The 21,996-nt window shown below is 48.6% G+C and overlaps 1 protein-coding gene across 5 annotated transcripts in view; it reads left to right on the top strand.

Moving 5' to 3' along the window:
• ANAPC1 (anaphase promoting complex subunit 1) overlaps nucleotides 1-21,653 on the top strand; it is a 394,152-nt gene extending 372,499 nt beyond the window's left edge. For all 5 annotated transcript variants that reach the window (XR_012502944.1, XR_012502949.1, XR_012502945.1 and 2 more), the window contains one exon: nucleotides 5,960-21,653. The gene's annotated coding sequence lies outside the window, so the exon portion shown is untranslated. The remainder of the gene's footprint in view (nucleotides 1-5,959) is intronic.
• Nucleotides 21,654-21,996: the final 343 nt, after the last annotated feature.

Here is a 21,996-nt window from a genome sequence, read left to right as displayed (position 1 = left end):
GCAGAGCATCCATCCACTGGTGGCAGCAAGACCCTGGACATTCCTGGCTCCTGATCCAAACTGAGATAACACCAAGTGGTCTGATTCACCCACGGCTGCAGCAGCGGTGGGGCCCTGTGCCTCCTTGGCCTCTACACAGCGGCACAAGGAGACCCAAGGCCACCTGTACCTTTTTCTTCCCCGTTCCCAAAGGTTTCCCAGCAACAGAGTCTCCAAACAAAATAATCACCAAGAAAACAATACAAAGTGATACATGAAACATAATTAAATCAAAAAGGAACCCCCCCCCAAATGTTCAAGTAACCCAGAGGAAGTCAATAAAAAAAGAAACAGAAGAATGATAAACAGAAGGAACAGAAAATAAATAATAAAATGTAAGACTTAGTCCTAAAAGATCAATAATTACCTTAAATGTATTGTTCTTTTTTTTTTTTCTCTCTTTTATGAGGGGGAAGTAATTAGGTTTTTTTATTGATTTCCACTCGGAGGAGGTACTGGGGATTAAACTCAGGACCTCTTGGGTGCTGAGCATGTGCTTTACCACTTGAGCTACACCCTTCCCCCAATAATTACCTTAAATGTAAATGGTCTAAGTACACGAATTAAAAGGTAGAGATTGGCAGAATGGATTTAAAAACATGACCCAGTGTTGTGTTATTTACAAGAAACTCACTTCAAATTCAATGACAGGTAAAGCAAAAGAGAGGAAAAAGATATATCTTGCAAGCATTAAACAAAAGGAAGTGGCCATGTTAATATCAAAGTAGACTTCAGAGCCAAGAAAGTTACCATGGGCCAAGAGGGAAATTACTTGAAAACGTACTGGGTTTATCCACTGAGAAGATTATAGCTGTCCTGAGAACCAAACAACAAAGTTTCACAATGTATAAAGCAAATAGCTGAAAGAAGAATTAGGTAAATCTACAATTCTGATTAGGAGCTTAAATTCCCCCTTTTCTCCCACTCGGGACTTCTAACACTCTAAAGAGAAAATCAGCAAAAATATAGAAGAACTCAATAATACCATCAGCTGAAAGGCTCTAATTGACATTTATAGAACGCTCTGTCCAACAACAGCAGAATATACATTCTTTTAACGGTTCCATGGAACATTTGCCAGGATAGACCATATCCAAACTTCAACAGATTTGAAAGAACTGAAATCGTATCTTGTCTGACCATAGTGGAATTAAACTAGAAATCAAAAACAGGAAACTCTATAAACACCTGAAAACTAAACAATAAACTTCTAAATAATTCATGGGTCAAAGAGGCAATCTCCAAAGAAATTTTTAAAATACACAGAACTGAAGAAAGTGTATTAAATAAGCATATTAAAATTTGTGAGATGCAGCTAAAGTGATGCTGAAAGGGAAATTTATGGCACTAAATGCTTACACTGGAAAAGAAAGAGTTATCTCAAATAACTAACCTAAGTTCCCAATTCAAAAAATTTAAAAAGAACAACAGCAACAACAACAACAACAAAAACCTCAAAGCAAACAGAAGAAAGGAAATTCTAACAAGTAAACATTAATAAAATTGAAAGCTGGAAAATAATAGAAAAAATAATTGGAACAAAAACGTGGTCTTCAGAAAAAAATCGGTAAAATTAATAACCTCTAGCAAGACTGGCAAAGATAAAAAGGAGAGAAAACACAAATCACCAATGTCAGGAATAAGATACCACAACAAATGCTGTAGCCATTAAAAGATGATAGGAAATACTACATACAGCTTTATGCTCATAAATTCAGCAGTTTAGAAGAACTGGGCCAATTCCTCAAAAACCACAAACTACCAAAACTCAGCCAAGCCTAAACAGATAATCTATTCAGTTCTACAACTATTAAAGAAATTAAATTTGTAATCAAGATACAAAATTATCTTCAGGCCCAGATGTTTTCACTGGAAATTTTTACCAAACTCTTAGAGAATAACTAATGCCAATTTTACAGAATCTCTTCCAGAAAATAGGAGAGGAGATTCTTTTTATGTGGTCATCATTTCTGATACCAAAACCAACCAAATGCAATTAAAAAAAAAAAAAAAAGCTGAAGACCATTATCTCTCAAGCAGTTAGAAGCAAAAATTATCAACCAAATTTAACTAATTGAATGCAATTTATAAAAGAATAAGACACCATGACCAAGAAAGACTAATGCCAGGCAGGCAAGACAGATTCAATATTTGAAAATCAGTCAGTATCGTCCACCATATCAACAAGTCAAAGAAGAAATATTATATGATCATATCAGTTGATGCAGAAAAATCATTTGACAAAGTTAAATACCCATTAATGATGGAAAAAAAATAAAAACCCTCCCAGTACACCAGGAATAGAAGGGAACTTCTTCAACCACATAAACACTACATCAAACTTTGTATTTAATGGTGAATAACTGAGTACGTTCACTCTAAGTTCCGGAACAAAGCAAGGATGTTTGCTCTCACCACTCTTACCCAACACGTCCTGGAAGTTCTAGCCATTGCAGTAAGGCAGGAAAAAGTAATAAAAGGCATACTAACTGGGAAAAAAAAAAAAAAAGAAATAAAACAATCTTTTGTTGCAGGCAACATGATTGTCCACATAGAAAAATAAGTTGTCCTCCTTTCACTGGCTGCATCGATCAGGCAAGTGCTTCCACTTGTCCTGGTTGGGACGGGGGGGCAGGTTGCGGCAGTAGACATAGCACAGGGGCTGAGAGCACAGCCTGGGCACGGTAGACCAGATGGACACCCCAACGCCACAATTCCCTGCTGTGCACCCTGGTGCACCTCCCTTGATCTCTCTGAACTTTGGTTCTCTCATCTGAACTGGGGTTTATGGTAGAACCCAGAGCCTGTAGCTGTTGTGACTATGAAATGAGAGCAGTGTGTGCACAGCCGGGCAAAGCAGGTGCTGCAGCTGTGGCACGTGACAGCGCGCTGTCTGCTGTGCCGCCCCCAGGACTGTCCCTGGGGCCAAGAGACCTCAGCTCTCCTGCTCGGTGGTCCTGGGACTTGTCAGCTCACCCAACCACTCTGAGCATCACTGCGTTTATTTATGACATGGACAATAACCCCTCTCGCATAAGATTCTTATTAAGACTAGATGAAACAACACATAAAAGTACTTTAAGCGCTTTGATAATGATGATGATGATGATAATACAATAATAATAATAATAACAGTAACAGCTAGAATTTATAGAGCACTCCCTACTGGCAGCACCATGGATTGCTTTTTACCTACAACTTTCCACTGAATCTTTATAACCATGGTTTATTAGTCTCATGTAAGTGGATTGGGAAACTAGGCTCCAAGAAGTAATCTGCCCGAAGACACAGCCTGTGAGCAATAGAGTCCAGATTTGGACCCCGAGGATCTGGCTGTGTTCTCATGCTTCCCAGAAAAAGTAAACTCGTGAGGGAAGAAACCGCTTGGCGTGGGGGCTCACTTCCACCGGCAAGGTGGGTGTAGTCTGGTGTGGGAGGCTCAGAGTGTGGTCTGCGACAGGCAGTGGGGGAGCCAAGAGTCATCCTTGGCAGTGGCAACTGGCTTTGAACCAACAAACTGAGAAATAAGATTCGCTTTGTTAGGACGCTGGGTAGGGTGTTACTCAGAGAGTCACCCCTCCACTTCCTTAAAGGATCCATGGTTGCGCCGAGGCAAACTGCGGTGCCCACGTCTCAAAATAACTCCATCACTTGTAACAAGGACCGGGTCTGGACTGAAGTCATTCTTTCAGGTGCAGAAAAGGAAAGCTTGGCTGTACGTCATGGACTTAAAATAGGAGTGGGGTCAGAGGGCCAGCTGGGGCTCACGGGTACCAAGTGGGCAGTTTCTCAGCTGGTGTTTCCGGATATTTCCTGCTTGAGACAGCAGGTTTCTGCCTCCTTTTCTGAGTTGAGACGAGGTGAACGTGTGTGTTTAAGAAGCTCATTTGCTTTGTTTTCTCTCTTCTCCACGGGACCAGACTCCACTCCAGGCCAATCTCAGTCCTCCCTTGGTATCCTTGGGGGATTATTTCCAGGACACCCCCCACCCCCAGTGGATACAAGAATCCTCGATGCTCAAGTTCCTTATATAGGCTGGTGTGGTATAGTTGGCCCTCCGTATTCGCGGGTTCCGCATCCGTGAATATGGGGGGCAGGTGGACTGTACTTGAGAATCTGCGGGAGGGGGCCCAGTGATTCCCATGCACTTGGGAGGGTTGGGAATCCTGGAATGGATAGCTCCTCCCTCCTCTCCCAGCACTGACCTCTGTGAGGGCCCAAGCCCCACCTCCACCCCGCCCACCTGACCTTACTCACCTGGGATTCTTTTCCTGATTCAAGGATGGATGTGTTTAAGCCAGACACACAGCTGGGGCTACATTATCAGTTTCCCAAGAAAGAATTTCTTTGTCCAGAGACCGACTCTTTTCTTCCTTCCCCCCATTTAGCCAACAATCATTGAGCAGCTACCGTGGGTCAGGTGCTGGGCTAGGTGCTGGGAAACAGTGGGACCAAATCTTAGAGGTCTGTAAGAGACTGCAGTCAGGATGCCTGGAGGTTCTGCCTTTGTGTAGACGGCAAAATATCCATCCAGTTGCCTTGGCAACTCCAACCTGGAAAATGAATGCACCCATCACATTTTGTCTATCTGTTTGTAGTTTTCCTAAAACCCAAGCTGCTCCACCAAAACCGATCCCTCTACCCTAAATGTCCCAAGTGTTAGAACTGACCAGCTCCCTAGATCTGAAGGACCCACATGCCCCCGGGGCCCTGGACCCTGCCTGCCAGCTGCTCCAAAGTGAACTGTTGATTCAGTTCAGTCGGAGGCTCCAGTTTCATAAACCAGAGGTTTTTTTCATGCATTACTTTTGAGAGTCCACTATTGCCAGACCCTATAAGGGGCACTAAGGGTGTATCAGTGACTCAGACTGACTTGGTCCTGCCTGGGGAAGACCCACAAGGGAGAACCATACCGTAGTGATGGGGTTGGGGAAGACAGGGACCATGGAAGCATTGAGGGAGCTCTAACCTGGTCCTGGAGGGACAGGATAGGACCCACAGGCTGGGATGGTTAATTTTATGCATCAGCTTGATGGGGCAAAGGGATGCCCAGATAGCTGGTGAAACATCTCTGAGGGGTATTTCTGGAGGAGATTAGCATTTGAATCAGTAGACTGGGTAAAGCAGAGGCCCTCCCCAGTGTGGGTGGGCATCACCCCCTACCCAGGGCACCCAAAGAGAACAAAAAGGCAGAGGAAGGGGGAATTCACTCTCTCTGCATGAGTTGAGACACTCGCCTTCTCCTGCCCTCAGACATCGCTGCTTCTGGTCCTTGGCCTTTCAGACTCAGATCAGGGCTGTCACCATCAGCCCCCACCCCGGAATCTCAGACCTTTGGACCTGGGCTGAATTCCGCCACTCGCTGTTCTGGTCCTTCAGCTTGTAGCCAACAGATGGTGAGGCTTTTCAACCTCTGTAACCGTGTGGGCCACTTCCTGTAATAAATCTCTTGTCTGTGTCTCTATATGTCCTTTTGGTTCTGTTTCTCTGGAGACCCCTGGCTAATACACAGACCAAGGCAGAGGAAATGAACCCCAGCCTGAGCAAGGGCCACAGCCTGGCCTCTGCAAGACTCTGAGAGGAATTCCAGGCAGGGGCCAAAGGAATAAGGGTGGCAGGGCAGTCGCAAAAGAGAAATTCTGTTCCCGATTTGGGGCAGATGCATCCCTGGAAAGGCAGACAAGCAAACACAGATCAAGAGCCAGTTCTCAGCCCGTCCCCTGCGCTTGGCGCGCTCCCCGGGGTGGGGTGATGTCACACAGGACCCTCCTGCTGGATTGCTTCTTGCACCTTTCAGATCTCTCAGCCCTTGCTGGGGGTGGGGGAGCTCAGGGGGGGCGCACCATCAGCTCCCAGCGGAGAGACCCCATGCTCAGCAAACGTGTGTGTACCAACCTCGCCCCCTGTGTTTATTTATAAGGCCATTCCAGACGCTGGCCCATTTGGTGACCAGACCCCGCGCCCGTCCCACTGTGGAGCTGACAGCGGGCAGACTAGCAGATCTACGCGGAGGCTCAGGGCTGCAGACAATGGAGGATTTCATCCCGTGAGAGGGTTCGAAGCCAAGCTGGGAATTAAAGGATGATTCTTTACTCAACTCACACTCTCACCCAACCAACCAGTGAGACGGCGTGATGTCTGGAGACCTCGAATGCTTCCTCGTCTGTCCATCTCAGGTGTGATGGAGCTGGTGGAGGCCACAGGCTTACGTTGTAAACTTCACACGTTATTCGTGACACTTTCCTGGTTCCGTTAGCAGCTCCAAGGCCATATTTACACTTATGTTAAAATGACTTTTACATCTCTCTTTTCCTGGGGGGATGGGAGGGGGTGCTTATGAATCAGCCAAGATAGAGTGGTTTTAATGTCCAGACACAAGTTAGCATTTGAGGTGAAGCTTCCACTGTAACTGCACGAAGTCCTGCTGAAGAAAATAATCAGAGCTGACAGGAAACAGCCATTCTCTCCAAGGGAAACAGAGACTTCGGTTTGCAGTGGGGCTTGGGGAAAGGCGGAGCTTCCCCACCCAAAGAAACAGTTCCCTGCTGACTGCAAGTTTCTGTCCTGTTGATTGTTCTGTTTGGAAGTCTGGGAAGACAGAAGAAAGTTGTAGAAATTCCCCCAGATTGTTGGTTCCAGGGTCTGCTGAGGGGAATCTGTCAGCATTGACTGCAAACCCCACCTGGTCCTGCTGGGAGGAAGACCTGCCCAAGGATGGGTTAAGACCCACCTCCGGGGTTGGGGGGGGAGCTGTGCTCACTGGCTTTGATCCAAGAGCTGCTGACCTCTCCCCTTGCCAAGGTTCCCTTCCCCCGCCTATGAGACCAAAATTCCCTCTTGATCACCTTCTCCCTCATGCTCCCCCAGATGGGGAGCCAAGTGGGGGCTGATGGAGACGGATGGGAGAAGCGTGGTCCACAGACCAGGAGCCTCTCTCTGCAGGCTACGAAGCATCCTGCCTTCTCTTTCTTTGGAAAGCTCCCATTTCATGGAGTGGAGGGCCCGAGATTGCTCTGGATGGTGCCATGACCCCAAGGCCAGAGTCTGGGGAGTGCAGGACCCCCAGTCCAATCTGAAGAGGGGATCTGAAGTGGGTGTGAACGCTGGGAGGGCCTCCAGGACCGGGCGAGGGGCGAGGGCAGGGCCATGTGTCCAGACCACAGGGAGGCGGGGACCTTCTTACCACAGCCCCGAGCTTGCACCTGACTCGTGGTGAGCATGTGTTGGGGCCCAAGAATAAACTGGACTAATGGCAGCAGGAAGGGAACGGCGAGGGGCTGTTGATTGCATCCGTAATTGGCACCAGAGCGGCTCCGAACTTCCCGGTAAGGAAAGGGAAAAAGAAAGGAAAACGGAATGGTATGCAGCCCTCATTGTCTAACAGAAGAAAACACACCAACTCTTAAGGGAACTTTTTTTTCCCCCTGGCAACAAATTCTTGGAAGAATTTATGTGACAAAACACCCCAGGGGAATATCCTGTGGTCGAGAAGGAGGCCACCTTCTAACTCAAGTCTGAGGGGCTTTGGAAATTCCAGTCTTGCACACAGGAGGAGGGGCAGCCAGGCCACCATGATGGTCCAGCGGGCTCCCAGGAAGGAGGTGCTGTGGGCTCCGGGAGGGATCAGAGGATGTCCCTCAGAATAAGGCAAGGAGCTGAGGTTCCCCCAACCCGGGAACTAGAGGTGGAGGCCAAGGGCTACGACAAAGACCAAGTACCTCTGTTACATCCTGTCTATCCTTTGGGACAACAGTTTGGGGGGAGCCAGGAGGGCGGGAGCTTGCTCCCTGGCCGGGGCTGGCTGAAGCAGGCCAATTGCAAAGGTCAGAATCAGTGGTCAGCGATTCACCAAAGCCAGGAAAGCAGCCCTGGGCCTCTGGGAGAAAGGAAGGAGCCCCGGGGAGCTCCTGAGTTATGAGGATGCAGCTCCTGGGTCTTTTCAGGCTCTGGGTCCAGGGCAGGTCGAGGCTGAATAAGTGATGCACACAGGAAGGAAAGAAAGCGGGAGAGGAGGGGCTGGGGAAGGAGAGGCAGAAAGAAACAGGAAGCTGGGAGGATGGAGGGCAGGGCAGAGGGCCCACGAGACACGGGTCAGCGCAGAGGCCAGGCCGAGGCTGTGATGGGCTGTCCTGCTGCCTCTGCTGTCTGGCTTACCGTGATTGTATCAGGGCCTCAGGGAAAACAACCTTACCAGCAAGGGCAGGGTGGGGGGCGTGGGAAGTTGTCCAAGTGGGAGGCCTGGGCTGTTGGCGGCTAGGGAGGTTTGAGGCTAAGATGCTGTGTTGGCAGAGTGAGGGGAGACCAGAGCATCGGGGCAGTGTTGAATTTAGGGGTCCAGGCAGGGTTTTCCTGGGGAGGTAGACCTGGGTGGAGGGAGACTGTAGAAGCCATGGATGATCTGGCCCACGATCTCCTCATCCCTTAAACACCCCCCCCCACACACACACACACATGGGATAAAGTCACACTAGTTTTCGGGGAGAAGGGAAGAGAAATACCAGCAGACTAAAGGGTTAAATAAGTGACTGGGTGACAGAAGCTGTGAGGGTTTATCTGTCTGCAGAATCAGAGAGGAGGGGGCCATGGCCTGGCCTTGCCTGAGGGCTGCAGTGAGACTCCCACAGGAGGCTCCCGCCTGGCTGGGAGGGCTGAGGACAGAGGGATGGAGAGGGGTCTGCCTGGACTCTCTGTGGTCCAACTTCTCCACCCACTGGCACATCTCAGCTCCCCAAGGACTCAAGAAGACTCAGCATGGCTGCGGAGTTCCCCACCCCTTGAAAACAGCAAAGTGCTTCTGGGGATAGAGAAACATCTTAAGAGATGCTCAATTTGACCCCTTTGAGATTTCAGGAAGAGGTTCCATCCAAAAACCAAACAACCAAAACCATCCACCAAACTGCAGATGCCAACATCCTTGTAGACAGGGAGAAAATAGATACCTTGACCACATTGTGAGTGAGCTGTGAAATCTCTCACCTTGGGTCTTCCCTGTCCTCCTGGACGCAGCCCCTACCCAGCCCATCTGTACCGAATTTAGAGCAAACTAATTTGGAAGTAGATTTGAATGTCTAAATATATGAACCACTGTTTATTACTTTAGCATGTGTGAGACATGAATTCTTCTCCATTTTAATTTTTAAAGTTGTATAGAAAATTGCAAGTTTTCATCAGAAAAAGATAATGCTCAAGATCTACTAGAAATCACATTTTATAGAAACTTCCGAGTTTTCCCCAGACAAAAGGCCCCAGGTTTGGGGTTCGCCATGGGTGTCAACAGCTGAGCCTTGTCCTTGAAGCAGCCGTGACTCAGCTGATTCAAAATAAACTTGAGTGTGAATTCTTCTCTCCGGAGATGGAGCATACATCCTTGGCACACGCCCTGTGACCACTGCGTCACCTCCGTAACATCTGCTCAGGGATGTCGCAATTGTCCTGACTCACGGGGGAACCACAGGCTGCAAATGGCCAAGCTGCTCACACACGGCGGGGTTGGGCTGCACGTCACCTGCAGTGTGAGTCAGCAGCCAACAGACGCCCTCCAAAAGGAGCAGAAAAAACAAGAGAGCGGCTCGTCCTTGAGAAAGCACCAGGCCATGGCAGTTTGGGGATTTCGGTGGTACGCTGCTGATCAGGAGTGACTTGTCATCCTCGCCAACCAAGTTGGTCAAAATAGTAACAATTGTTTCTTTGGGCAGGCAGAGGTCAAGGCTGGGCCAGAAAGGCTGCATATGCTTGAGCCCTGGGCCAGGCACCTGCACCGTCCGGGCACCTCCTCTGCCTTCCAGGCCAGTCCTCGGTTGCACCACACTTGGGTCTTCTCTGGCCCCTGCAGTTCCTCCTGCCACGTGCGCAGGGTCCCTTGTGACCCGGCAAAAAGGGAAGTCTCAGCCAGGAAACAAACTGAGGGTTTTGTGCCCACTGTCAGGTCTTCCTGTGACCCTGCTCTGCCGACAGCCCTGCCACCAGCTTTGGAAACAGCACACGGTGCCCGTGGGCTGGGCCTCCATCACCCCAGGCCCATCAGAAAGCAGAGCTGAGAGGAGCAAGGGTTTGAGCTTTTGCGTTTGGGAGATCAGGGTGACCCCAGTTCCGGAGAACTCTGTCCGTGTGTCGTCAAGACCATAGTTAGGGGAGAACGTTTGGCACCGTTTATCTTTCAAATACACACATGGAGGAGGGTGTCAGCACGATAGCCTTGTGACCAACAGAACAGCCCGGTTCTGCAGAGTCACCTGAGAACGAGAGAGCCTTCACCTTTGGGAGCAGGGTCCCCCACTCAGAGCATCTGCTATGGGCCCAAAAGCTTTTCCCAGGAGGCGCTGGTCTGGAGGGAGAGCCCAGAAAGGGGGAGGCTGATGCTCTCGGGAACCCCTGGAAGAGGCTCCAGGGCTCAGGGACAGGTAATTGTCATCAAGGCTGGAGTTCAGGCGAGGCCCGTCAGAAGAAAGCCTTGGTACTGAGCTTTGAAAGCTGACCCCAGAGCTCTCCAATTCGAATTCTTTTTCTTCTGTCCAATTCTGGGCTTTTCCACCTGGTCCTTCCACAGCCTACAGCCTCAGCAGGCCCCCTGACAGCTAAAGCCCGGCTCCCGGGCCTGCCCGGGTCTGCTCGCCCTTCACCATCTCCGCCTCTCACGCCTCAGGCACCAGCCTCCTGTCTCCTCGCCAGGAGGATCTGACGTCTAAAAGCCCCCAGTGCCCCAGTGCTGGGTTATTAGGGTCATAACCTCTGACCATTTCCCCCAAAACGCACACAAATAAAACCAACAAATACACAGTTTTAGGATGCTGAAGTTCCCTCGAATCTAGGTTAGGTGCCTCTGGATGCATGAAACTCTGGCTCATAGACATCAAATAACTCCCCATGCCCACACTGCGCTCTCTGGTAACAAGTATGAAGCGAGCCCTCTGACCAGGCTCTCATTAGGAAGGATCTTTCTTGAGCTTGACCTCCTTTTTTGAGAATCTAATGAAAGACATGGATTTCTTCCCCCCCATGAAATGCATGTAATCCTAATATGGCTACAATTTAGCGTTTGTTTTGGGAAGTTTCACACTCCTCCTGAAGTCCGTTCATGAAAATCCAACTCTGCTTTCTGATGACATTCAATTAATTCCGAGTCCAAGCACACCCTCTCCCCTGATGCCCCAATTAGGATGATTCCTCCTCCATGGGGGTCTCCCCTAAACCCCCAACTGGAAATCCTCTTCCCTTCCTTGGGTTTCCACACTCATACTCTGGCTCTCCACCCTGTGACACCCCAGGGGTCAAGGCTATGGGGTCTCTGTATCTCTTGCCATGGACTTATGGTCTACATGTCATTTTTTAATTTATTCAATTTTTGAAGAGGGCTCATGGAATAAGGGATTGTGGCTGTCTTCTTCAGTACAGTGGACATGTGAGTCTCTCCTGCCCAAATGTTAAAGCAGATTGAGCAGAAGAGACAACTTGGTTGGATCTAAGTTTGCTTATTGGATCAGAAATATAACAGAACCAGGAGAAGGGCAACTGATCAAAGTCTGGATGAGGAGACGTCAAAAAGAGTGAGAATTTTTAATCCATGAAGATGGTGGCCAAGAGAGCATGTATGTAATATCAAGGAAATCATAAAGGCTCTCACTAACACATCCTGGGATGGGCTTACCAAAATTGAAACTCCTCAAATTAAGGGGAACTGCAAAAACGGAAAGAGACAGCATCGTCTATTGGCTCCAGCACTAATTCGTGTAGTGGGTAAGGGAAACATACAGCTCTCATTATTCTGAGAGGTAATAGACACAAATATAGACAAAGAAAGGTTTAGAGATTGCTGAAAGAAATGAAAGAAGACCTAAATAAATGGGAAGACATCCCGTGTTCACGGGTAGCCAGACTTAATACTGTCAAGATGTCAGTGTGACCCAAAGCAAGCTACAGATTCAATGCAATCCTTATCCAAGTTTCAACAGCCTTTTTCACAGAAAGGAAAAAACCTATTTTCAAATTCACATGGAATCTCAAGGAGCCCAAAATGTCCAAAACAATCTTGAAAAAGAAAAACACAGTCAGAGACTGTACACTTCCTGATTTTAAAACTTACTACAAAGCTATAGTAATCAGAAGAGTGTGACACTAGCATAAGAACAGATACACAGATCAGAGGAATAGAATAGGGAGCTCAGAAATAAACCCACACATCGAAGGCCAACTGAATGTTTGGCCACAGTGTCAAGTCCATTCAGTGGGAAAGAACAATCTCTTTAACAAACGGTGCCAGGACAACTGGATTTCCACAAGTACAGGAAAGAAGTTGAACCTTTATCTCATATCACATACAAAAAACAAGCTCAAGTTGAATCAATGACTTTAATATAAAAACTAAAACCGTAAGACTCTTAGAAGTAAACATAGAAGTGAATCTTCATGATGCCATACTTGGCAGTAGATTCTTAGATTTGACACCAAAGGCATAAGTAACAAAAGAAAAAAATAGTTCAACGAGACTTCATTGAAAGTAAATACTTTTATGCACCAAAGGGCATTATAAGGAAAGTAAAAAGACAATTTACGGAACGGGAGAAAATATTTGAAAATCGTATAACTGGTAAGGACTTGATAGCCAGAGTATATAAACTACTCCTACAGCTCAACAACAAAAAGACAATTTAAAAATGTGGAAAGGACTTGAATAGACATTTCTCCAAAGAAGATACACAGTTGGCCAATAAGCATATGAAAAGACGTTAACATCATTAGTTATCAAAAGAATGCAATCAAAAACAATGCAAATCAAAACCACAATGACACACTACTTCAGACCCACTAGGATGGCAATAACAATAAAATAATAATAAAAATGGGGAAGATGTGGTGTAATTAAAACTCTTCTGTGTTGCTGATAGGAATGTAAAATGATGCAGCTGCTCCGGGAAACTGGTGTTTCCTCACAAATCTAAAGATAGAATTACCATATGACTCAGCATTTCCACTCCTAGGTATATAACCCAGAGAATTAAAAACAGGGGCTTATGCAGGTACTTGTAGGTCCATGGTCATTGCAGCATTATTGACAATAGCTAAAAGGCAGAAACAGTCCAAATGTACATCAACGAATGACCAGATAAATCATATATGCTGTATACTTACAATGGAGTATTATTCAGCCTTAAAAAAGATGAAGTGCTGATATATACTGCAACGCGAATGAACCTTTAAAACACTGTGCTAATTAAAGAGAGCCAGACACAAAGGGACAAATATTATATGATTCCACTTAGAAGAGCTACCTAGAACAGGAAAATTCATAGTGAGAGAAAGTGCATTGGTGGTTACCAGGGGCTGGGGGAAGGGAGACTGGGGAGTTATGGGTTAATGGGCACAGAATTTCTGTTTGGGTGGATGAAAAAGTTTTGTAAATAGATAGTGGTGACTGTTGCATAACACTGTGGATGTACTTAACGTCACTGAGTTGTATACTTTTTTATAAAGAAGTGTTTCGAGAAATGTGTCTTATCACAGGTCATCAAGAACAAGGAGGGATGAACCACTGGCCTTTGCAGTGGCCTTTGTCCCAGAGTTTCCTTTCTCAGCAGAGAGTGGCTCTTGTCACAGCCACGGAGGCCTCCCTGGGGTCCATATGACTGCAGACGTCCCGAGGTCAAAATGGAATAGGGAAGTGCATCTCAGGCATCTCCCGAGCTGCTGGCCACTGGTGTGCCCTGGAGCATCAGCTGTCTCCCAGGTAGCGAACGTCCTCCTGTGATAACATTTTCAGTCTTTTAGAGGAACAACCACAACAATAAAGGAAACTACATTTTATTAATTTACTGGCAAGAAAGAAAGAAACAAACACACATGAGGCTTTCCCAAAAGAGACATCAATTACAGATAGTAGCAATGACTACCGTCTCCAGAAAGATATGCACTTGGCCTGTTTGCAGCCCAGAATGTCCTACCTCATTTCCTGATGGCACGTACACCCAGGCTGCTGTCGGGTACCCCACGGAGTTTTCAGGTTGCTCATTGTGGGCTAGGCGTTGTCCCTGGTGGTGTCTGTTAGGATTCTGTCATTGCTAGAAAGAGACTCCAGCCAGCTCAGACAAAAGAATGCAACAGAAGGTGACAAGGGGCTTGGGGAATTTGGGAGGGGGTTCCCAGGCTGCTCCAGAAGGCTTGGAAAGTGGGAAGTATGACCCTTGCCTCATAGAAGAGGCTGCTATCCAGGTCCCAGCTGGACCCAGTGATCCTCAGTCCCTGCTTCACTCAGCAGATGCTCGACCCTGGGTGAGGACCAGGTGACGTCACACGCTCCTCTGGGAGTGGCCAAGGGCAGGGAGAGAAAGGATTCTGCTTCCTGTACGTGCAGGGTGGAGGGCAGCTCCTACGGTTATTCTCCTACTGTACCAAACCCAGTGGGGCAGAAGTGTTCCCCCACGGGAGACTGGGGGGCCCACAGGCAGCCAGACTGGACATGAGACAGCCAAAAACCCAACACATGTATTAAACCACGCCCCTCCTAGATAAACATCCAAATCCCACTGGACCGAGAATCAAGGGTCAGGACACATACGAGGCTTTATAAATATTTCCTCTCTAGGAATCTCAGGGTGTGTTTGTGCATCTGGAGTAACTGGTGCCTGGTGGAAAATCTGTGGGTTTTTAACTTTGGCAGAACAGTCTAAGCTCCCTCTGTTTTCCCAGCAAAAGATGACGCCCCAGCTGCCTTACTCTCAAAGTCTTGGTGGCAGCGGCCCCCGGTCCGCCCCTCCAAGGCCAAGGCCAAGGAGATTGCTCCCGGCATGTCAATGGCCGGGCGATGCCTCCCCAGGGCAGAGGCTTGGAGGGACCCCCTGCGCAGAGACTGTGGACGTTGGTGCTGTCACTCCCTTCTCGCTCGTGCAGCTGACCCGTGGGACATAGAAATGACTCTCCTGGCATGAATGACAAGTGCGGCTTGTTCCTGGTCTCAGCAATCTGCACTGCTGTGTTAGTGCCAGGTCAGAGGCGGGGCAGGAAGCCAAGAGAGGGGTCAGGGCCCAGCTGGCAGAGAGGGGCACTCAGCGCCAGTTGGAGGGGGGTTAGAGTTGGGGAGCACATTTGCCCACAGTAGAGGTGGATCTATGGGTTGGGTCGGGGGGTGGCTTAGGTCGTCTGCCCACCCCTTGGTGGTGCTGTGTGCAGGGATCATGTGCAGTGCCCTGCTTTTGCTCCCCAAGCCTCAGAAGTGGCAGCTGGGGTTTGGCCTTGTATCTTATTGTCCATAATTTGCTCTAACTGCTCATGCATGCAGTTATTTTTAGCTCCTTATAGTTTCTTTGTATTCTATTGCTGGAGGAGACATTTGTTCAGGTGCAAGCAGTCCAGCAAAGGGTCCCAGGTCCCAGCCCATCTCAGTAGGAGTTCTGCACGGAGCCTGTCCTGGAGACCATGCTGGATTCTTCCCAGGACTATCCTAGGAATCTCATCAGACTCACAAAGAAGCTTCAGTTACTGGTCTCATTAACAAATAAGGAAATTGAGGCTCAGAAAGGGGAGGCCAGGGTCACACAGCTGAAAACAGCAAAAGGGGGAAATGAACTTGCAATGCTGGACCTCCCCAGGCCATGCTCTATTTCCTTTGGATACAACAATACCACCTCCTTCCACCGCCCATGCCCAACCCAGGTGTTCGAATTAGAAAAGATTTTCCAAGTATAATTTGAAAAGATACATGCACCCCAATGTTCATAGAAGCACTACTTACAACAGCCAAAATGTGGAAGCAACCTAACTGTCCACCAACAGATGACTGGATAAAGAAGATGTGGTACACACACAAACACACACACACACACACACACACACACACACACACAATGGAATATTACTCAGCTGGAAAAAAGAGTAAAATAATGCCATTTACAGCAACATAGATGGACCTAGAGATTGTCATGCTAAGTCAGATAGAGAAACACAAATATCATATGATATAACTCATATGTGGAATCTAAAAAAATGACACAAGTGAACTTATTTACAAAACAGAAACAGACACATAGACATAGAAAACAAACTTATGGTTACCAAAGGGGAAGGGAGAGAAGGTTAAATTAGGAGTTTAGGATTAGCAAGTAGAAACTACTATATATATAATAGATAAACAGCAAGGTCCTACTGTATAACACAGGGAAAGATATTCAATATCTTGTAATAAACTATAATGGAAAAGAAAAAAAGGAAACATTTTTAAAGTGCGAATAATCAATATTACTGGGGATATACTTAACTCACACTCCGCCCTGCCCACAATAACTTACTTCTATCCTATTCTTCCCAAAGCTCCTGGTATTATAACCTAATGCCTGGCTGGCATCAGATAAATGTGTTGCCTTCAGGACAATCCTCGAAAGATTAGGATTAGGTTTCCCTGGTTCTCAACTGGCTAATTGATTAAAAAGGATGAACACCAAATATTTACTCGCTGTGTTTTCGTGGCGCAGTCCTACTTGGAGCGGGATGGGGAGATGGAGAAACATTTAGAAAGTTAAAGTAGAAACCCGGTGCTGCGCTGTCAATTTCAGGATGAAGTAAACCGGCAGGTGGGGACGATCACTTCTGATGTCGGCTGAGGTGACAAATGGAACGTTCTCCATTTTTAACTCCCTGGTTCACATCGGGAAAGCGTTTGCCAGTTTTGAGTTGTTAGTACTAAGCACAGACCGTGTTACTGACCGAAGGCAGCTGACTCCCCACTTCTGGTTAATGAGGTCATTTCTTGCATGTCCAGGACCCTCATCTTTGCACTCAGCGGGCAGCCACGTTCCGCTTTGGTGCTGAGCTCTTCCAAACAAGCCTAGGCTCTAATCATACCCAAACCTGGTCAGATTTAAGGATCAAAGTTTCCACATTCTCATGCTACCAGCAAAGTTCAGTAATAATGATAATAATGAACGTAAAACAACCGAACAGCATCCAAAGTTCTAGGTGTGACCTGCGGTCATCCCAGCAGCCAAAAGGAAACAAGCCTTTGACAACTGGAGAAGGAGCGGGTGGGGTCTCAGAAGACAGACCTTGGTTCAAGTTTGGGACCCGGGATCTCAGGAGCCCCTCAGCTGCTCCAGGTAGAAGTGAACACTCCGCTACCATCTGAGGGGCCCTGGGGAGACCTTCAATCACCTTCCTCTGACCTTGTGAAGGTGGGTGCAGCCTCCCTAACCCCTGCCCAGAGTGCCTTCCTGCCCCAAGGGTCCCAGTGCCTACTCTGTGGCCTCCACCTCCCTGTCTTGGGGACCTGATGTAGAAAGCTCACTTCTTCCCCTGTTTGGGTGCAGTTCGGATAATTTTTAATACATCCCTTTTTGCCCTTCATCAACTTCAAATGTATCAAGATGTCCTGAGGGCGAAAGAACCGATTTAACTCTCTGATTAGAAGGAATGCTCTTGGCCTCAGCCTGGCTCATTTTGAAATACTGACATTAACTGGGGGGGAAATCACTCAAGCTCTCTTGTTACTTCCTGTGCTTAATTAAGTGGCTCTGCAGGTGACTCAACCCTTTCATTTTTCAGAGTGACATCAGACTTATTTTCCATTTTAATAGCCTGGTTACTTCATCGATTTTTTTAAAAAATCCAATTTCACTTTTTAGTGCAATTTTTTTATCTGTTGGGTTTTTTTTTTCCCTCCACCCGGGGAAATGTGAATTCCCTTAGTGGCCAAACTCCAATTGGTACAAATGTCTCCTTTTTTTTTTTTTTTCTTTTGAGTGCAGGGTCCAAAAAGAATTTGAAGAAGGAATTATAGGTGAAATTTTTACTTCACCTAATTATCTAAATAACGTCACCATGTGTTGGAGTTATTAATATCATTATCTGGTGCTCTTCCTGAGAGGGGTGCCCGAGTCCTGGAGGTGACATCTGGGTCCCTGCAAAAAGCCACATCTGGCTGTCAGAACCCTTCTCGCCCACAGGACCCTCGCCACCATCGTCACTTGCCCCTGTTGATTCAAGGCGGAGGATTCCAAACTCATAAGCGGATTTCCAGCTTCTTTAATATTGATCAGGCAACTGCGTGACATTTATGAATCTGGGGGTGCATTGTCATTGCTGTTTGGTGAGTTCTGTCGTTTGAGGGAGACATGGGAGTCACTCATCTTATTATGACACGGTTTGGGCTCAGGGCCTTCTGAGAAAGCAAAGGCCAATGTTCCACGTGGCGTGTGGCTTTTATCGTTTGTCTTCTGTTTGAGGGTTTGTTTGTTTGCTCCTTGGGTGTGCTGGGGGAATTTCATTTTCTGCATGTGCTAAAGGGTCATCCTTCACTGAATATTCATGCCCTGCTTCAGTTCCCCAAGAGGAGCCACCCCAGCAAGGGCCTGGAGGGCCTTCCCTCTGAGCCTGGCCCTGCTCAGTCCTCAGTGTTAGCAGAGAGGGTATGTGGCCCAGACCAGCTAGCACTGGCCCACAGTGGCCCCAGCCTTCTCTCCCAACAGGGAGGGGCCTGGACATGAGCAGAAGGTGAATTTTGTGTTACTCGGAGCTCTTCCCCGGGGCTCAGTTACAACCACAAAATTTCCCGGGGCTGGACACCTTGTAGGACCTGAGTGATGCATTTAAATAAAAAACAAATCCATGCATTTATTCAAAGATATAACACATGCAGTAGGTACTCATTAAATGTGTCTTCTTCCTTTTAAAATATTTGCATAGAGATCATCTGATGAGATTAATTGGCTGCACAGCTGGAACAATACACACTCCAACATTTCTTGTCCCTGAGAAGGATGTTGACTGCCTGCTGTCTGCCTTCTTGCTCTTAGAACGTCTCGCTTCCTCTAAAGAACTGAGACTGGCCCTTTGCTAATATCCCACTTGAAGCAAAGCTGCCTCATAATGAGATAAATCACGGCTGTCTCTTCAAAACGATCTTTCCAACCTACAGACTGGGATCAAAACTTGTACTAGCCATAGGGCGGAGACAGAGAAACAGAGCTCGGTCCCTGCGCTCGAGTTGGCAATGATCACTTAGGAAAATAACTCGTGCAGAGACACACGAGACAAGAACGGAGGGATGGTGGTGGCAGAGCGAGCAAGGAGCCAAGTGTCAGGGCGTGGATTAGATAAATTTGCCCCTTATGGCTGCCGGCTCTCAGAGCTTTCTACAGCCCGGCTCCAAGCTACTGCTTCCGCTGGATAGATCCACGTGTGATGGCCCCCGAATGCCCAAGTCCTCAAACCCAGAGACGAGCCCCAGCCCCTCCCCGATGTCGCACAAAATCTCGTCTCAAAAGGCATTTGTGTATGTAGCCCACTTGACCGAGTGGTGGTGGGTGGGAGTGGCTGGGCCCATAGAAGGTGCTGGGTAAACATTGGCGGGAGGGATTCATCCAGGGACTCCCAGTTTAACATTGGAGCAGCCACCTTTGTTCTTAACACATCTAGTTCCCCACCCCTGGGAAGCTTACTCTGGCTGCTTCACCCTGCATCACAGCCCTCCCGCCCTGGCCAGGGTGGATGGATACAGGGAGACCCGGGTGGATGGATACAGGGAGACCTGGCTTTCCTCCTTGTGGCCCTCAGTTCCTCCCTTCGCTCTCCTAGTCCAGCCTGGCGGGACTGATGCTCTCAGTCATCCCATTTCTCCACCAAAGTGCTCTGGGGGTGTGTCTGCGTGTGGGATCACCTCTGCCCGGGACCCCCCTCCCCATTAGACAAGGAGGGCGGAAAGGAGGCCAGATGGGAAGCAGGAGGGCTTCTCTGGCCACGAGCTGCCTCCCTGTAGCCCCGGGGCCTCGTCGTCCGGGTTTCTCTGCTGGAGTTGGTGACCTGGCAGAACGGGCTGCCTCTTGGCCCCGTTCCCGGGACACTAGGTAATTGGGTTGTCATCAGGGAGGCTGAGGCCGACGCTCTGCCTCACCTGACCTCCCCCTGGGGCTTCTGGCTGCAGGGGCCATGAGTGCCCTTTCTTCACACAGCTGGGCTCATGCTTGCTGCTCCCTTTCTCAAAACTTTCTCAAACCTTAACACTCTGCTGCTTAGAGACCACGCGTAAGTCGTACAACTTACAAAGAAAGCAAGAGAGGGCTGACGTGAGAGCCAGGAGGGTCGTTGCCTCTGGTGGAGGGAAGGAGGAAGTGCTGTATTTCTTTTAATCTTGGATGTGGATGCTCCAGGGTTGATTTTATGGTTATTCTTTGTACTGCTCGGCTCCGTTTCCTGTGCTCTTCTGTATGTGAGACATGTTACCTAATGTGCCTGCGTGATCTGTTTCACAAGAAAACCCATTTTTAAGGAGCCCTCCTGCTGTGACTACCCCCTCTGCCATTTCCCCAAGGTCAGGCAAGCCTGGGAGCCTGGGAAGGACCCACGTGGGCCACTGTGCCCCTTCCCTGCCTTCCTCACTGACCCAAGCCGCATCCCATCCTGGCCTGTCACATGGCAGTGTCACATGGCCGTGTTCTGGACGCCCCGCTGTCCCCTCCCCTCCAGTTCAGCACAACGTGGAAACGATTAAAAAATAATGTGTTGCAGAGAATTCTGCTTCTAATTGGAATCCATCTGAGTTGTCTCCCAGGCTGGTGAGTCTGTGTAGGGAGGCACGGACACCATCTAGAACACGCCAGGGACCCAGGTAAGAGCCTGAGATTTGGAGTCAGGAAGCCGGAGCCGGCCCCTCGGCCCCACCCCTAACGTGTGCACATGTGATTCTTCCTCCATGCAGTCCCTGGTCGGCTTGACTCTCCCCCAGGACCTAGACCCTGGCTGTTCCTGCACCCGACCTCCCACGCCATCCTTCCACCTCTGTTCTGCCTCACCTTCCCTGGATTACCTACTGCGCCCTGCTCCTGTGAACTTCATGAACTTTCTGGACGGTCGTGGAGTCTTTCTGCAAACAGATCAATGCCGAGGAAGAGTCTTGGGGAATGAACGTCCAAACTTCCGCCTCCAGCTTCACACGGCCGGCCACAGGGCTTTGGACCCTGACCAGGCACACACTTTCCCTTTGAAGCGTGTGTCTGCAGGGTATCTGGGTATGGAACCAAAACTAACGTGTGGACGAGTGGGAGCGGGGCCCGTGAACGCCTGTTGGTTGCAGCCAGTGCTTTGTTTGAGGACCTTCTAAGTGGAACAGCTCTCCTCTGGGACCGTGCATCCTAATGAGGCTCCCAGCTCAGTTAGGACAGGGCAGGGGCCATCAGCTCGGACTTGCTCCCTAGGCCATCTTATCCCACCCTGCATGGGCTGCCCCACAGTGTGGACGCCTGCGGACACCCTGCCCCTGCCACTTCCTGGCTCTGTGCTCTTGGGCAAGTCAATTAGCCTGTCTGAGCCTTAATTTCCTCAAGCATCAGATGGGAGTGACAATCTACTTCACAGGGTTGACGAGGCTTAAATGATTGCCTGGCGCACCGTAGCGCTGTTTCTCTTTGGGAAGCTGGTGGGTGTGTCAGAGCGGGAAGGCACTACAGGTTTGCTGGGGTTTCATGAGGCTCAGAAAGCAAGTTAGTTGCTGGGGTCACACAGCTGGTTAGGAACCATGCTTGGACTTCAGGATGGATCCGGCACCCAGCCAATGCATTTTTATCACACGTGTATTCTGTGCCAGGCACTGTGATGGAGCTAAAGCTAGAATCAAGAATAAAACTGCCTGTTTTTTTGTCCTTCTGGAGCAGTCTGTTATGGCAAAAAAGAGTGTCAACAAATAAATTATGGACAGTGATTGCTGGGAAAGCAGGTGCCCAGGTCAGGGGAAGGCTCTCCTAGGGGGCGGTGTTGAAGGGTGAGTCATGTTGGCCAAGTGGGGAAGCAAGAGGAGGGTCTCTGGTGAGGGAACGGCTTGTGCAAAGGCCCTGAGGAGGCCTGCACAGCTGAAGCTGGGGAGAAAGGCAGGAAAGTTAGGGACCATGTTGCCAAGGGCCCCAGAACGGGTTGGAGGTTGGGTTTTACGTGACAGGTATCAGGACAACCCTGAATGGTCTGATTGATGAGGTAACACAGTCTGAC

Source organism: Camelus bactrianus, chromosome 28 (genome assembly GCF_048773025.1).
Source record: "Camelus bactrianus isolate YW-2024 breed Bactrian camel chromosome 28, ASM4877302v1, whole genome shotgun sequence".
NCBI classification, from domain to species: domain Eukaryota; kingdom Metazoa; phylum Chordata; class Mammalia; order Artiodactyla; family Camelidae; genus Camelus; species Camelus bactrianus.
Note: the sequence above shows the minus strand (reverse complement) of the source record. Positions and strands in the feature narration are given on the sequence as shown.